A 10734-nucleotide genomic window follows, 5' to 3' on the forward strand; every position below is an offset into this window, starting at 1 on the left:
TGTAATAGTACCTACCCATTCCATAATAATTATACCTGTACTATGGAGTTCTTTGTCAATTCTAAATAGATAAAAATGGCTAGTCGTAACTTTGTAGAACTACAAAATAAAAGCATTAGACTTTATCGCTACTTTAGCCTAGATTGGCACCAGTGTTGTGGGGAATTTTGGATTTTTGGAAGTCAACAATAACGTGCTCACGTCACTAGAGCTTGTGAAAAGAATTTTTATCCATTGCTGTATCAATAGGGATTCGCCATAGATAACGTTACAAAAATCCCAACGTTTCGAGGATGCGATTCTATCCTCGTCTTCAGGCATAAAAACCATAAGGTATTCATTTTTGACAATAGGAACAGGGTACTACTGTACATCTCGCCGGTCACATTTGCAGTAATCATTACAAATGGTTTTACCCCATTTTGGACATTGAACAGACACCAATCACTATCTTTTACTTAAATTTAGTAAGTATTCTTCAGGTTACAGTTTTTTTTTAAGTTGAGCAAATTGAAATTGAAATACATCTAGAGGAAGAAGAGTAACGCAGATTAACGCTTATTGATACTGATTTATAGATTTTAATGGTTTTAAGCATTTAGATTGTAATCAAACCTGTCAATAAAGTAGAGTTTCAAATTAAAATATCCTTTCCGGTGTGACAGGAAGAACGAGATTCATATATTTCCATGTTTCTGGCTCGGGCGTGTGGGTATATTATTTAAATAAACAAATAGGTAGGTAACTTTGTGCACTAATCATGTACAAATGTTACAGCAGTATTAAAATATACACTTATACAGAAAGTTGTATTTAAGAAATACATGTTGCCACACCAGTGACAAGCCAGCTCATCATGCAGGAATTTCATGAAAGAAATCGCATCACGAATTAGGATTTTTTTTTCATTTTACAGCAAAATTACAATTTGTGGCCAAGCAAAGCGACAAGCCAATCTGTACATGTTAGAAGTTCTTTACAAATTCTGGACTCATTTGCATATTGTATAAACACTTCCCCGTAACACAGTAATAATGAATTAAAAAATGTATAATTAATGTACATGTATGTGTTAAAAGGTAAGCAACATGTTGTTTGACCATGTTGGTCTTTTATAAAAAAGACTGTATCCTTTTTACTGGGTTTTTTACAATAGGTAAAAAATTAAAAAACATCCCGCTAATATATGTCATGAAGGCAATGCCTAAGAGATCTCTTAAAATGTTACTTTAAAAATGGAAATGACCAACCTTGGCAGGGATTGGGACTGCCTGTGCTTAAAACAGTTGCCGTGCATCCACCACTGTTACTAGAACCAACAGCAATGGCTGCAGTGACACTGTTATGCGCACCCAGGTTAGGGCATTACATGGTACTAGGGCCAGTCCTTGGGCAGGTCGTCACCCTTCTACCATGTAATACCCCCCTCCCTTATTAGGTTGGAGAATTAGAATATCTCGATTTACGTCACGTGTGCTGCTATCTACCGCAAACTATATACATCTACACGACATGATCTGTAAAAAATATTCAATGTGAATTATGGAACTTTATGGCATAAATACTTTATAACAGCGTTTTTTATTTTCAGATTATAGATTTTTTAAATTATTGAGTAGTCCGCGCAGATTTACGCTAGAAAATATGTTTTATATAACAAAATCCGGTTGAGATTACACGAAAACTGATTTGATTCTCGGTTACAATTTAAATAATATAAATAAAGACGCTACGCCGTATGATTTTTAGGTTTTTGTCCTGTAGTTTAGCCAAATTGTACCGAATCTTTCAAGTGCACTATGTGCTGACTTGAGAGATATATTAATATTATTGTAGATAAGTTTAATGTTGTATTAGGATACCGACCTTTTAAGCAAATTAATACAGTTCACAACGGTTCAAGGCGACTAAACACTGAAATCATTCTAAATGTTGTTTCTATAGAAACACTTTCGAACAATGCAGTTCATAGATTTGTACCGAAAGGACGAAACACATGGGGTTAAATACTGCTGAGGGGCCAAGTAATGAATACTTGATTTTCATATTTTATTTATATATTTAATTGTGGCAAATAAACATAAACACACGACTTCTATATGTTAAAAATAAAATAATGTATTGCCACGTTGCTGCCAAATAAAGTGATAATGAACTAAATAATATAATGGATGTGGGCCTAATGGTTCCAATGTTCTATGGGAAATTTTGCATACCTACGAACTTAATAATTATTTAAAACTTTAAAATCGACTTCCCTTCACGTTGATGTCGACTTACAAGCGCGGGCGTCAGCATCTTGGCTCGACATTGCAGCTGTAGTCGAAAAACGTGAGGATTAGTAGATTACAAGTTGTACTTATAGTTAAAATCAACTCAGAGATTCGAATTAAAATAAGAGACTCGGTTGAACTCGCCTAAAACAAAATCACGACGGTATTAGCTATTATCGAGACAACTTAAGAGTCACGACAACGTGGTCTCGTCAGAAGGATATCACCACACTATTATCAATATTAATTTGCCAAATAAAACATCAACCAAGGTAAGTTACTTTACTATTTACAAATTTCCTTTATATTACATTCAAAATTAGATGTCTCGCATGAAAGGGCTAATTTATAACACGAAAATATAAATTTTACTTACGGACAAGGCGTGCGAGATGTTACTCGGCAGCAGTAACGGCAGCTACAAAGTTCACGAGAGATAAAATTAATACGCGTGCCAATTCGGTTATTAATCCGCCAAGAATTTAGTTCCAAGAACATCGGATGTAACTTATATTAACCAGTAACGAGTAACAGGGTTGCGAAAATATGTATTATATAAAATACAACTAAATAACTGTACAGATTGATAAATAAATGTGAGAGGGCTTTCTATTCGTGACCAAGCATAGAACATTAGTTTTGTAAGTTTATTTTATGAAATAAAGTGTATATATGTCATTGCCTTGGGTTTATGGATTCTACCGAATAAAACATTTTCATTACTAATACGCCATATTTTCCAAATCGTTATAAACCTAGGTTTGCATGTGTATAACGCTCTGAATGTAATAGTAATAGTAAGTTTATAAAAACTGCGACATTTTGGATCGCCTTCATAAGGATTCATGACCAAATATTTTTGGTTGTGTCCCTAAACTTTAAATGCCCTATTTACCTCTGACTCAGTGTACCGAATGACGATAACACAAGGGGGTGGTGACTTCTGAGGTCGTAGTAATAAATACTCGAATTGCAAAGTTTACTTATAAGTTCAATTTAATTAATTAAACTTACAAGCACCACTTATAGTTGGTAAATTAAATGTATGTAATGCCACTTTTCTGCCAATTAGAGTACAAGAACTAAAATGTATATCTGATAGGTGGGCCTAAAATATCCAATGTTCTATGGAATTATGCCTACGATATTTTACTTCCCTTCGCAATATGTAGAATCACAACCCGGGCGTCGGCGTCTTGGCACGAGACATTGAAGCTGTAGTCTAAGAAGGGTTATTTCTAGTCGGTAATTACTAGAAGAGGAGTAGAAGTTATGAAACTGGTAGCGATCTACTCAAATAATACGTGAGCTCGCCTAAAACAAATTCGCGACGGTATTATCCATTTAATGAGACAAAAAACTTATCACACCGTGCTCGTCAGAAGGACGACGCCACAACTTGTATCCATTTCAATCAAGCAAATAAAATATCTTCAATGGTAAGTTACTTTACTATTTACAACTTTACTTTACGTTACATTAATTTTTATATGTTTGGCATCAAAGGGCTAATTTAATAATACGAAAATATAAATTTTACTTACGCACATAGCGCGCGAGGTGAAATCGGTCACGTAGTTGGGCTGCTACTAAGGGTTACAATAAAATATTCATACGCGTGCTAATTAGGTAGTTATTCCGCCGATAATTTAGTTCCGGAACATTGGATAAAAAATATTAAGTTGTACTGGCTAACTAGGTTGTGAAATGTTGCATTATATAAAATGTAATTAACTAACGGAACAACACTAAACATGTTCATAAACTCTTTATTCCGGCAGTGGAGTGATATTGATTAGGGTTTCTTTAATTTATTAATGATTGTACAGCTGAAGAAGAGGGTAGATTTAAATCCTCGAAACGTTGTGTTATACTTTGTGTAACATATAATGATGGCAAATGTCCAATATCCTGTTATCCTTTCAAATCTACAACAGAAAAACGTTAAACAAAGTTGTTTTAACTTTAAAATAAAATACTTTGGAAAACACTATACCCTACGGCAAAGGATTACTATGGTTGAAATTCAGCATAGTTTTCATGGAATGAAAAAAGTGGCCACTAGTACATCTAGCTCATTTATCATAGATTAGGGGAAAGGGGAAGAAGAGCTAAGATGGGGAAGAGCAATACATACCTACTCATTCCATACAAGTTATAATATGGAGGGTTGGTATATTCTGACTGTGGGATTTACACAAGTTTAGATAGTCAACAAGAACGTGCTCACGTAGATACATAGTAGTGCTTATAAAAAATATTTTCATACATTGCTCTAACAATAAGGATTCGCCAAAGATAACGTTACAAAAATAGAAACCAACGTTTCGAGGATTGAATTCTATCCTCTTCATCAGGTATAAAAACCGTAAGGTTTCTTTTTTTACGATGGGAACAGGGTCATACGCCGGTCACATTTACAATTATTACAAATGGTTTTACCCCATGTTAGACTTTCATCAGACACCAATCACTATCTTTTACTTAAATTTAGTAAGTATTCCTCAAGTTAGTTTTTTAAGTTGGGCAAATTAAAAATGAATTACATCTAGAGGAGGACAGTGCCGCATAGTAGCACCTAGTAAGTAACGCTCATTGATACCGATTATTTATAGATTTTAATGATTTAAGCATTCAGATTGTGATCGGGCCTGTCAATAAAATTGAGTTTAAAATAACATCTTTTTCGGCGCCCAAGGAAGGACGAGATTTTCAAGTCTCTGGCTCGGGCGTATAGGAATTTTATTTAAATATACATATAGGTGTGTAACTTTTTGTAAGAATTTTGTGCAAATTTTTACAGCAGTATGAGAATATACACTTAATACAAAAATTGTACTTCAGAAATACATCGTCATGCAGGAATTCCATGAAATAAATTACACCACAAATTTGAATTTGTTTTCATTTTTACAGCAAAATTAGAATTTTTGCCAAGCAAAGCGACAAGCCAATCTGTCCATGTAGGAATTTCTTCACAAATTTACAAATTCTAAACTAATTTGCATATAGTATAAAGATTTTCTCATAGCACAGTAAAAAGTAATTTATGATTAGTGAGAATATTAAGAAGGCCCCCATAAAAATATATCACAGATGAAATGGCTATTAAAATATTATTTTAAATTTTGAAATGACCAACCTTGGCAGGGATTGGGACTGCCTGTGCTTAAAACAGTTGCCGTGCATCCACCACTGTTACTAGAACCAACAGCAATGGCTGCAATGACACTGTTATGCGCACCCAGGTTAGGGCATTACATGGTACTAGGGCCAGTCCTTGGGCAGGTCGTCGCCCTTCTACCATGTAATACCCCCCTCCCTTATTAGGTTGGAGAATTTTGATACTTCGGTTTACGTCACGTGTGCTGCTATCTACCGCAGACTACATACATCTACACATGATCTGGAAATTCTCTATGTGACACTGAACTTTATAGCACAAATAATTTATAACAAGAGTTTTTTATTTTCATATTATAGATGTTTTTAAATTATTGAATAGTCCGCGCAGATTTGCGCTAGAAAATGGGTTTTATATAAAAAAAATCCGGTTGAGATTACACGAAAACTGATTTGATTCTCGGTTACAATTTAAATAATATAAATAAAGACGCTACGCCGTATGACTTTTAGGTTTTAGCGATGTGAATTTTGGAATTACAGTAATTGTACCGAGTCTTTCAAGTGCACTATGTGCTGACTTGAGAGATATATTAATATCATTGTAGATAAATTTAATGTTATATTAGGATACCAACCTTTTAGTAAAATTAATAGAGTTCACAACGGTCGAAGACGACTAAATACTGAGTTTATTATAAATTTAGTTTCTATAGAAACACTTTCGAACAATTCAGTTCATAGATTTGTACCGAATGGACAAAACACATGGGGTTCGATACCGCTGAGATTAAAGTAATGAACACTTGGTTTTCAAAGTCTACTTATATGTTTAACTGTGGCAAATAAACATAAAACCCCCACAGAAGTGGAGTTTCTATGTTTATTTGCGATGTATTTACGTATGTTTATTCTAGAAAGATGTCCAAAATAAAATAATGTACTGCCACGTTGCTGCCAAATAGAGTGGGCATAATGGTTCGAATAATCTATGGGAATATTGCATACGAACTTAATAATTATTTAAAACTTTAAAATTGACTTCACGTTGATGTCAACTCACAAGCGCGGGCGTCAGAATCTTGGCTCGACATTGCAGCTGTAGTCGGAAAAAGTAAAGATTAGTGGACTAAAAGTTGTACTTATAGTTAAATCAAACTCAGAAATTCGAAGTTGAAATATGTGACTCGGTTAAACTCGCGTAAAACAAAATCACGACGCCATTATCGAGACAACTTAATATTCATGTCAACGTGATTCATCACCACACTATTATCAATATTAACCTGCCAAATAGAACATCAACCAAGGTTACTTTACTATTATTTATACTTTATATTACATTAAAATATTATATGTGAAAGGGCTAATTTATAATATGAAAATATAACTAAGGAGATAATAATAATAGATATAATATAAGGAGATCGGCTTCTCCTTAAAAAAAAAAAAAACAAAAACAAAAAAAGAAACTGTTACTTACGGACAAGGCGCGCGAGATGTTACTCGGCAGCAGGAACGGCAGCTATAACGTTCACGAGAGAAACATTAATATGCGTGCTAATTAGGTTATTAATCCACCAAGAATTTAGATCCAGGAACATCGGATGTAACTTCTATTAACCAGTAACGAGTAACAGCGTTGCGAAAATATGTATTATAAAAAATACAAGTAAATAGCGGTACAAGGAGATAAGTCTTATCGGTAAGAGAAGCTTTTTATGTTGAAAAAAAAACTTAGCTAGTAGGTAATTTCTAAACACAGTTCAAACTTTTGTTTGACTAAGGCAAAGTTCTAACCAAAAGAACCGGTGACAGTTTGGGTTCTAGACAGGTAGTTCCGTTATACCGGTGATCACGGGAAACGTTCCCCGTCACCAACTAAAATTAGGCACTGTTACATCAGAATTGAGTCACTTGTTTTGGAACTTATTGTTCGACTCTTGTTACAGCTTATAAATAAAACCTTACCAGAGGTACTTTCTTGTTTAGCAACAAGGGAAAGGTATTTCCGAACCTTAACGTGCCGGATTATAGCACATGACAAGGGTTGTATTATTCCTGAACTTTAACGTGCCGGATTAACGCACATGACAAGGGTTGTATTATTCCTAAACTTCAACGTGCCGGATTATAGCACATGGCAAGGGTTGTATTATTTCTGAACTTTAACGTGCCGGATTAACGCACATGACAAGGGTTGTATTATTCCTAAACTTCAACGTGCCGGATTATAGCACATGGCAAGGGTTGTATTATTTCTGAACTTGAACGTGCCGGATTATAGCACATGACATGGGTTGTATTATTTCTGAACTTTAACGTGCCGGATTATAGCACGTGACAAGGGTTGTATTACTACTGAACTTTAACGTGCCGGATTATAGCACGTGACAAGGGTTGTATTACTCCTGAACTTTAACGTGCCGGATTATAGCACGTGACAAGGGTAGTGACAAGGGTCGTTTACTCCTGAACTTTAACGTGCCGGATTATAGCACATGACAAGGGTTGTATTACTACTGAACTTTAACGTGCAGAATTATAGCACGTGACAAGGGTTGTATTATTCCTAAACTTCAACGTGCCGGATTATAGCACATGACAAGGGTTGTATTATTTCTGAACTTTAACGTGCCGGATTATAGCACATGTGACAAGGGTTGTATTACTACTGAACTTTAACGTGCCGGATTATAGCACGTGACAAGGGTTGTATTACTACTGAACTTTAACGTGCCGGATTATAGCACGTGACAAGGGTTGTATTACTACTGAACTTTAACGTGCCGGATTATAGCACGTGACAAGGGTTGTATTACTCCTGAACTTTAACGTGCCGGATTATAGCACATGACAAGGGTTGTATTACTCCTGAACTTTAACGTGCCGGATTATAGCACGTGACAAGGGTTGTATTACTACTGAACTTTAACGTGCAGAATTATAGCACGTGACAAGGGTTGTATTACTCCTGAACTTTAACGTGCCGGATTATAGCACGTGACAAGGGTTGTATTACTACTGAACTTTAACGTGCCGGATTATAGCACGTGACAAGGGTTGTATTACTCTTGAACTTTAACGTGCCGGATTATAGCACGTGACAAGGGTTGTATTACTACTGAACTTTAACGTGCCGGATTATAGCACGTGACAAGGGTTGTATTACTACTGAACTTTAACGTGCCGGATTATAGCACGTGACAAGGGTTGTATTACTACTGAACTTTAACGTGCCGGATTATAGCACGTGACAAGGATTGTATTACTACTGAACTTTAACGTGCCTTATACGTGCAGAATTATAGCACGTGACAAGGTTGTATTACTACTGAACTTTAACGTGCCGGATTATAGCACGTGACAAGGGTTGTATTACTCCTGAACTTTAACGTGCCGGATTATAGCACGTGACAAGGGTTGTATTACTACTGAACTTTAACGTGCCGGATTATAGCACGTGACAAGGGTTGTATTACTACTGAACTTTAACGTGCCGGATTATAGCACGTGACAAGGGTTGTATTACTCCTGAACTTTAACGTGCCGGATTATAGCACGTGACAAGGGTTGTATTACTACTGAACTTTAACGTGCCGGATTATAGCACGTGACAAGGTTGTATTACTACTGAACTTTAACGTGCCGGAATTATAGCACGTGACAAGGGTTGTATTACTCCTGAACTTTAACGTGCCGGATTATAGCACGTGACAAGGGTTGTATTACTACTGAACTTTAACGTGCCGGATTATAGCACGTGACAAGGGTTGTATTACTACTGAACTTTAACGTGCCGGATTATAGCACGTGACAAGGGTTGTATATTACTCCTGAACTTTAAACGTGCCGGATTATAGCACGTGACAAGGGTTGTATTACTACTGAACTTTAACGTGCAGAATTATAGCACGTGACAAGGGTTGTATTACTACTGAACTTTAACGTGCCGGATTATAGCACGTGACAAGGGTTGTATTACTCCTGAACTTTAACGTGCCGGATTATAGCACATGGACAAGGGTTGTATTATTCTGAACTTTAACGTGCCGGATTATAGCACGTGACAAGGGTTGTATTACTACTGAACTTTAACGTGCCGGATTATAGCACGTGACAAGGGTTGTATTACTACTGAACTTTAACGTGCCGGATTATAGCACGTGACAAGGGTTGTATTACTCCTGAACTTTAACGTGCCGGATTATAGCACAAGGCAAGGGTTGTATTACTCCTGAACTTTAACGTGCAGAATTATAGCACGTGACAAGGGTTGTATTACTACTGAACTTTAACGTGCCGGATTATAGCACGTGACAAGGGTTGTATTACTCCTGAACTTTAACGTGCCGGATTATAGCACGTGACGAGGGTTGTATTACTACTGAACTTTAACGTGGCAGATTATAGCACATGGCAAGGGTTGTATTATTCCTGAACTTTAACGTGCCGGATTATAGCACGTGACAAGGGTTGTATTACTACTGAACTTTAACGTGCCGGATTATAGCACATGGCAAGGGTTGTATTATTCCTGAACTTTAACGTGCTGGATTATAGCACGTGACAAGGGTTGTGTTACTCCTGAACTTTAACGTGCTGGATCATAGCACGTTACAAGGGTTGTATTACTACTGAATTTTAACGTGCCGGATTATAGCACGTGACAAGGGTTGTATTACTCCTGAACTTTAACGTGCCGGATTATAGCACGTGACAAGGGTAGTGACAAGGGTCGTATTACTCCTGAACTTTAACGTGCCGGATTATAGCACGTGACAAGGGTTATATTACTACTGAACTTTAACGTGCTGGATTATAGCACGTGACAAGGGTTGTGTTACTCCTGAACTTTAACGTGCTGGATCATAGCACGTGACAAGGGTTGTATTACTACTGAACTTTAACGTGCAGAATTATAGCACGTGATAAGGGTTGTATTACTCCTGAACTTTAACGTGCCGGATTATAGCACATGACATGGGTTGTATTACTCCTGAACTTTAACGTGCCGGATTATAGCACATGGCAAGGGTAGTATTATTCCTGAACTTTAACGTGCCGGATTATAGACCAGTAATCAAACTATAGTTCAAAATTGACTAGGCTAAATCACTAGTCACAATTAAGATTCTTACGAAAATCATTTTTATTGTATAGGGTTTGATAAACACTTTTAATATTTGTATATAATTTGACATGCGTAAGCCTAAAAATAGAGTCTTTACGTACAATCCATATAAAACTGGTATAAAATTATATTACGTTTCACTTTTAAATGTTGAATCATATAGAAAATGTATATACGCAGCTCCGTTAGTAACAGTAGTTAGTA

The sequence above is a fragment of the Homalodisca vitripennis genome, chromosome 4, assembly GCF_021130785.1.
Source record: "Homalodisca vitripennis isolate AUS2020 chromosome 4, UT_GWSS_2.1, whole genome shotgun sequence".
Taxonomy (NCBI): Eukaryota; Metazoa; Arthropoda; class Insecta; order Hemiptera; family Cicadellidae; genus Homalodisca; species Homalodisca vitripennis.